Consider the following 8469-nt stretch of genomic DNA (forward strand, 5'->3'; position numbering starts at 1 on the left):
CTAAGCAGGGATGTGAATTAATCAAAGACAATTTCGATGGCAATGGGAAGGATGAAATGGGAGGGATGGGGAGAGAAAACTGCAGGTGGGACACCAGGTGACAGATGAGAGCCCAACTCTATCAGTGTCAGTAGAGAAGAAAAAAAAAGAGAATATCTAGAAAGAAAATTTCTCAACAGAGTCAAATGCTGTAGAAAAGTTAAAGAGAATAAAATTTTTTGAATTTAGCTATTTGACCTTGTGGTTGGTGTCAAGAAAACTAAAAGGACATAATCCTGTTTCTCAGAAAACTGTCACTCTAATTGAGGAGCCCAAAATGTTAATGAAACGCTAAAGTATCTAGAACACAATTTGGTGTCTATGAAATATTTCTTAAATGACGAAGATGTTCTTCCATCTTTTTTTTTCCTTCCCACCTCTTCACACTTCTTTTTTCTTCCTAGAGACTTGCCTTTTCCCAGATGACAAAAGGTTGCTGCAAAAGTCGATATTTTAGTTTATAAGTCCCCTTAACTTACAGATATTTTTCTTTCTTTGGGTTAGTTTAAACCTCACTTACGATGTTAAATGGTGAGTTTTATTTTATTTTATTTTAAAGATCATTTCACTAGAGAAAAAAAAAAGAAGATGAGCTGGAGGCAGAAAGGTAAGTTATGAGATTCTTGTACTACTTTTCTGGTTATTTTAAGATGCTACACCATCTTCCAGGTGCCAAAGGATGAGTATTTACTCCTTACAAGGTAAATTCTAAATCCACTGGAACAAACACACAAATATGCAGCTACAAATCAAATCTTTTCCCCAGGGGCTTCCCTGGTGGCGCAGTAGTTGAGAGTCTGCCTGCCAATGCAGGGGACACGGGTTCGAGCCCTGGTCTGGGAAGATCCCACATGCCACGGAGCAACTAGGCCTGTGAGCCACAACTACTGAGCTTGCGCGTCTGGAGCCTGTGCTCCGCAACAAGAGAGGCCGCGACAGTGAGAGGCCCGCGCACCGCGATGAAGAGTGGCCCCCGCTTGCCACAACTAGAGAAAGCCCTTGCACAGAAACGAAGACCCAACACAGCCATAAATTAATTAATTAATTAATTAATTTTTTAAAAAAAAATCTTTTCCCCAAAACTCTAGGCTTAGGACTATGTGGTCAGCTGAATTCTTGGAAGACATAGTTCCTCAAAGGGGATCCCAAGCTGATCCAGGAAGAAATAATAAATCTGTTGCTTAAAGTATTTGCAACTAAGCACAAAATACAAAGGTGCTCAAGGTGTAAGGTTATTAAGCCATGAGACTGATTCTGTAAAGCACACAGGAACAACCAAAAAAAAAAACAAATCTTTTTTTATATTATAAAGCAACTATTAAATATCATAAAATCCTCTCGTAGTCTTCTGTTTTCTACCATGAGCCTGGTTTCACTTTAATACCCCCCAAACCACTCTGTGGAAATGTTTTACATGTCAACAAAGAAGCAAACAGTAACCAGAGTAGACAAAGAGAAATTTAGCTCAGACTTACAGGTTTATATATAGAGTGGCCAGACATTCTTTTCCTATTCTGCCCTTTGCACTTGCATTCTCTAGATCATGTGACTAAATGCTACGCTGTATGCTCAAATGCCTTTGCATACAATATATTACCTCCTGTTGAGACCCACATTGTTCTCCCCTGATTTTTTGGTAGTCTTCCCACCCTCTATTACTAGTGTAGTGGTGGGTTTTGTTTTCATTCCTCAGCTACATACACTAGATTCCATCCAGAGCACTTATTCGCCTGGCTTTTTTTTGGCATCTTTCCACGTGCGTCTGCATTCCTGTTAAGGGTAACATCTTCATCCCTTTCCATTTCCCCTCTTTTCCATTTCCTATGGTTTTCTCTGTTTCTGTTCTTTGGCCAACCCTCCCTGCAGCTACATGTGTTTTCAAATCTTCCCTGTATTTTTAAATTATCTTGGTATTCTCAGCCTTTGGGCTTTCAGGACTTATTCAAACTTTCTCATCTTTCCTCTGCCGCCTTTCCAATTATTTCTGGGTCTCATTTTGCACGGTCTACCCATAGCTTCTTTTTAAGTAAAATTTACTTTCTAAATAGTGAAATGCTTTACCACGAGAGATGCTTTCTGCAACCTCTCCTTGCAGCACAAATTCAAAGTCTTCAAGATGAGTGATCCACCCATCCATTTGCTTCCATCTGAACTATCCAGAGTTCTAGTATCTCCCCTTGTCATTAGTGATATAGACCACATTTCCCTATTAGAAAATGTTCCCAGAATTGGGAAACTTAGGCTAAGAGTGAGCCTGTACCAATGGCAAGTTACTGGCGTCTCTTCTCTTAGCATCCTACATTGCTTGCCTTCCCCATAATCTCATCATCCTTCCCCAAAGGACTTTCTGAACTTTGCACAAGGCACATACACACACCACATAGACTCACTTGGAAGACTGTTAATGAAAATTTACCAGCAATTATCCTACAATTCATGGGGTACTCACTGTCTTCTTATTGATCTTGATGATCAGTAGTCAGATATCTGAGTTCTGTTATTTTTTTTTTTAATTATTTTTATTTATTTATTTATGGCTGTGTTGGGTCCCCGCCTCTGTGCGAGGGCCTTCTCCAGCCGCGGCAAGCGGGGGCCACTCCTCATCGCGGTGCGCGGGCCTCTCACCACCGCGGCCTCTCTCGCTGCGGAGCACAGGCTCCAGACGCGCAGGCCCAGCAGTTGTGGCCCACGGGCCCAGCCGCTCCGCGGCATGTGGGATCCTCCCAGACCAGGGCTCGAACCCGCGTGCCCTGCACTAGCAGGCAGACTCTCAACCACTGCGCCACCAGGGAAGCCCCGTGAGTTCTGTTATTTAAGATTCATCTTCCATCTCTCCTCTGTGAGCTAACATATCTTGATGAAGCCCTCATTTAGTAGGGACAGTATTGGCATCTCTATGAGAACAGTATAAAATAATATTTAGCTCCCATTTAGTTTTGGTTCAAAACACAAAGTTTAAATGCCACAAAAAACAGATTTATGGATCATTCTGTTTAAAGCTCTACTTATAACAACACTATGGACATATTCTAAGATATTTCTACCTCAAAAAAAGGACTATAAGAACATTCATAAGATGCCAGTTTGAACCCATGCATTAAATTGCCTTCCTTGTGCTCGCTTCGGCAGCACATGTGCTAAAATTGGAACGATACAGAGATTAGCATGGCCCCTGCACAAGGATGACACGCAAATTTGTGAAGTGTTCCATGTTTTTATATACAATGGAATATTACTCAGCCATAAAAAGGAACAAAATTGGGTCATTTGTAGAGACATGGATGGAGATAGAGACTGTCATACAGAGTGAAATAAGTCAGAAAGAGAAAAACAAATATCGTACATTGATGCATATTTGTGGAATCTAGAAAAAAGGTACAGATGAACTGGTTTGCAAGACAGAAACAGAGACACAGATGTAGAGAACAAACGTATGCACACCAAGCAGGGAAAGAGGGGATGGAATGAAATGGGAGATTGGAACTAACATATATACACTAATATGTATAAAATAGATAACTAATGAGAACCTGCTGTATAGCACAGGGAACTCCACTTTGCTGTACAGTAGAAACTAACACAACATTGTAAAACAACTCTACCCCAATAAAAAAAAATTTTTTAATCCAATTGGACATTTATATCAAATATTAAACATTTTCTTTTTTTTTTTTTTTTGAAGTTTTGAACTCTGCTTTTTAATGGTTGGCTTTGTTCATCACTGAATTTTTGTCTTGTCTTTTGTTTTTCCCTCCAGTTTCAGAAAATTACAGGTGATGCTGGGATTCCTCTGTAAACATTTTCTATCTCTTGGTTACTATTATGTACTTTAAGATTCTGTTAGCAACTTAAATGTGGTATATTTTTCATGGACCTCACCATCTCTGTTGGGAGACTGGTAGATATAACTAAATATGCTTAATGAATTAATCGACATGAGGGACAAAAGTCACAACTGATGACATGAAACACATTATAGATGTAATTCCTGCTTTCCATCTGATTCAACAAAGAGTATTTGATGACTCTGAACTTAAATTAATAATTCTTTGTAATGAACTTATAGTAGGTGACTTGTGTTATAAAACATAAACTCATTTGTATAAAAAGAGTAATTTTTGTTATCTCACAGGGTATTCATTCCTATTAAATGACATAAGGTATAAATAATGTGCAATACCTTACAACACAGCTATGACAATTAGAGCATTACATCTCTGTATTAAAGTTTGGCAAATCAAAAAAACTTGCCTTCCTTCCTACATTCCCATTGAAATAGACAAAAAAAAATTAAAATGAAGGAGAAGACATCTATATCAGTCCTGGAAAACAGCAAAAGTTGTGACAAATACTTGTCAAAAATTGTTGTGACTTCTTTTACTAGGAAAATATAAAATAAGAAAATTGACTCAAGAAGAAGTAAGAAATATAAATAAGATCAAAGATACTATAATAAAAATACCATCAAAGAATTGTCAAATTATAAAGGACATTTGGCCTGGGAGGTTTTATACATCTTCAAGAAGCAAGAAATTCTGGACTTCCTTGGTGGCAGTGGTTAGGAATCCGCCTGCCAATGCAGGGGACACGGGTTCGAGCCCTGGTCCAGGAAGATACCACATGCCACAGAGAAACTGAGCCCATGCACCACAACTACTGAGCCTGTGAGCCACAACTACTGAAGCCCGCGTGCCTAGAGCCCGTGCTCCGCAACAAGAGAAGCCACCGCAGTGAGAAGCCCGTACACCACAACAAAGAGTAGCCCCCGCTCGCTGCAACTAGGGAAAGCCCGCATGCAGCAACAAAGACCCAGTGCAGCCCAAAATAAATAAATTAATTAATTAATTTTTTTAAAAAAAGAAGCAAGAAATTCTAATGCTGTTTAATGTGTTAAAGAGACTACGAAAAAGATCAAAATTTTCCAATTCAATTTTAAAAACCAAATGTCATAACCCTGTTACCAAAAGCCTGGTAAATACAGCACAGAAATCTCTAGGCCAACATAATTTAGGAATGTTTGCACAAATATATTGAGAAATATTAGCAAATCACACCAGCAACAATTTTAAAAATAATAAGCCATTAAAGATTCCAAATTCTTTGCTATTCCTCCCATTGGAAGGTGGAGCCTAATTCCCTTCCACTTGAATCTGAACTGACCTTAGCAACTGGCTTGACCAATAAAATCCAGCAGAAGTGACACTCTGAAACTTCTATGGTTAGGTCATCAGGCATCTTCCAGCTTCCGTGTCTGGGATCATTGCTTTTTCAAGCCAGATAAGGTGTAAGAAATGTGACAACTCAGAAGTCACTAAACCCTGAGAAGTTCAAGTGAGAAGGAAAGTGGCTATACAACAAGAGACCATGTGGAACAGGAGAAAGAAGCCAAGGGGTACCCAGGAAGCTGACATGTAAATGAAGAACTCATCTTGGAAGTGGATCCTTTGGCTCCAACTGCCCCAGCTAGTACCGTGAGAATCAGAGATGGACCATTCAACCAAGCCCTTCCTCAGTTTCTGATCCATAAGATTGTGAGCAAAATGAAATTTTTGAGGCAGGTTGTCATGAAGCAATAGATTACCAGGACAGTAACAAAATAGGAATCCATTCCAGGAATACGAGTACTTTCAACACTAGTAAGTCATTCACATCAATAAGTCAAAGAAGAAAAATTATATGATCATGTAAAAGTTGCTAAAAAGATATTTGAAAAAATCAAAATATACTCTTGATTTTAAAAGAGCTCAGTAGAATATGAATATGTTAATACTCTCTTAATGTAACTTGATAAAGTTCTCAATCTAATTACTAATTTTATACCTAAAGATATAATAATAAAAGCACTCCATTAAAATGAGAAACAAGACAGGCATACACCTGTTATTTAACATCATTCTAGAAGTGCTTGGCAATTAAAATGGATACAAAAGCAAAATAAAAGTATAAATATTGAAAAAGAGGGGCTTCCCTGGTGGCGCAGTGGTTGAGAGTCTGCCTGCTAGTGCGGGGGACACGGGTTCGGGCCCTGGTCTGGGAAGATCCCACATGCCGCGGAGCAACTAGGCCCGTGAGCCACAACTACTGAGCCTGCGCGTGTCGAGCCTTGCTCCGCAACAAGAGAGGCTGCAATAGTGAGAGGCCCGCGCACCGCGATGAAGAGTGGCCCCCGCTTGCCACAACTAGAGAAAGCCCTCACACAGAAACGAAGACCCAACACAGCCAAAAATAAATAAATAAATTAAAAAAAAAAAAAAGAAAGAAAAAGAGGAGGCAAAAATATAATTATTCATTGATGATTTGATCGTCTAACTGGAAGACCTAAGAACACAACTAGAAAATAACTAAAACTACTAAGTTTGGCGGGGAAGCCACTTGAACAATAAAATATTTTAAAAGCAATAGTTTTCTTATATTTCCTAAATTAACCACTAGAATAATGGAAGAAACCACTCACAATAGGAGTAAAAGGTAATCATAATGCTGAGGACCTAAGAATCAAGTTAATAAGAATATACAGGACCAATATGAAGAAAATAATTAAAATTTTACTGAAAGACATAAAAGAAAGCAAGAATAAATTAAAAGATATATTGTGTTTCCAGATAAAATTACCCAATACCATAAAGATTCCCACAAGATTTATCTGCAAACTCAATGCAATTGCATTTAAAATCCAATAGGACATTTTTAAGTTGACAAAAGTATCATAAACCTAGAAGATAAACATGTAGGAAATCTCAGAATACATTTAGCAATATGGAATTGGTTAAGATAATTATAGTAAATCCATCCAAAGCAACACCTTGTACTTTGAAACGTTTGTGTAGCTATAAAGTTACTGACATGGAAAGATGGTCACAAAATATTATGTTGGAAAAAACTGCAATATGTTTAGTTTGAACCCATTTGGGTAAATTAAATAAACAAATAGAAAAATAAAGTATTTATACAGCAAAATATCAATAGTTATTATCTCTAAGAGATTACAGATTTTTTAATTTTTAAAAATTTTGCTTATATGATTTTTCTAATTCTTCTCCAATGAACATGTTATTTTTGTAACTTAAAACCAAAAATGTGGACATATTTCTTAAGTATACCCACTGCCGACTTTGCATCCTTGAGTCTATCTAAGCCTTTGCTTAAATCCCATCATATCTTAACCTAACTGCTTCTTGGAATAATGAATCATGACTTTACTATAAACATGTAAAGCTGCACTTTCTTTTGTCTTCAAACTACCTTCAGTATATGTTCCTTACTCTTATTTTTCTGAGTTGTTACTCACCTGATTCATTCCCTTCATGACTAAATTTTTTATCACATCCCACTCTACCTTCATCTTTCCAGATTGAGAGCATTAAGTAGTCAGCCCATCCTCATAAAGAAACACTCTCTTGCTCCATCTCTGTTTTTACAGCATCATTAAAATGACCACACGGCCAGAACTGAGCAGTATATTCCCAATTTATTTTTCCCTTACTTCCACTGCATAAGAATTATTCCCCCAAACGTAAAAATATCATCCTCCATATAATTTATAAGAATATTTATTGAGCCAAATATGTGTATGGATTTCTTCTGCACTAACCACTGGGAAAACAGAATCTCTCTTTAGGTCAAGTTCACTGACAACATCTATAATACCATAGCTTTTTACCCCCCCGCCCCCAAATAGACATAGATTTGTCCAGAGTGCACAGGTGGATCTGTATCCAAATTCACAGGGAAGGTCTTTTGTGAATCAATAAGTGCTCTGCCAGTGTCATTTTTCTTGTTGTCAAAACGCCATAGTACAGGAAAAAAGGTCCCAACTCAGCCTGTGTAAATTGTTAGTTTTAGGCTCTTTTCAAATTACTCTCTGTTGCGTGAGGTGGGGGAGGGGTGCGCTGCTCAGGCACAAACACACAGAATGTCTGAAATGGTCTAGTCAATGTGCAGAGCTACCAAGAAGAAATGGAAACTCTACCGTCTGAATTTGGATGAAAGAGCCTGGGAGCGGGGAGGAAACAGGACAAGACCAGGTGGCAGGCAAACACGTGGAGGGTTGAGGAAAGGAGTCAAAGGGCACAGCTAGCTAGCCTGGCTGCTAATGGAGCAGGCGTATAAATGTAACAGCTCCTGCACGAAGAGGGCGAGCTGGTGGGACACCTGTGTGTCACTCTGATTGTCAGCAGGAGACTGCTTGCACAGACCAGTGACAAGTCCGCTCTTCCGCGTGCACTATTTAATGTCACACGGGACGGGGGTGTTGATGCCTCGCTTCCCTTTCATTTCTTCTCACCCTGACTGCCACAGCCTCCCAATACAGTTCCCTTCCTCTCCACTTCCTCTTGCACATTTGTGTCAGAGTGATATGTTTAAGCAATTTCTTATGTGATTGCCTTTATTTTTTTCTTTTTTAAGTCATCTTCTGGTGCCTCCTGCTTC

General features: G+C 38.7%; 1 non-coding gene across 1 annotated transcript; it reads left to right on the top strand.

Annotated features, from left to right (window-relative positions):
- Nucleotides 1-3152: 3152 nt before the first annotated feature.
- LOC114236935 (U6 spliceosomal RNA) lies at nucleotides 3153-3256 on the top strand. The gene has a single exon (XR_003622779.1). It is a non-coding gene; the product is annotated as a U6 spliceosomal RNA (small nuclear RNA).
- Nucleotides 3257-8469: the final 5213 nt, after the last annotated feature.

This window comes from Balaenoptera acutorostrata, chromosome 2 (assembly GCF_949987535.1).
Source record: "Balaenoptera acutorostrata chromosome 2, mBalAcu1.1, whole genome shotgun sequence".
Classification (NCBI taxonomy): domain Eukaryota; kingdom Metazoa; phylum Chordata; class Mammalia; order Artiodactyla; family Balaenopteridae; genus Balaenoptera; species Balaenoptera acutorostrata.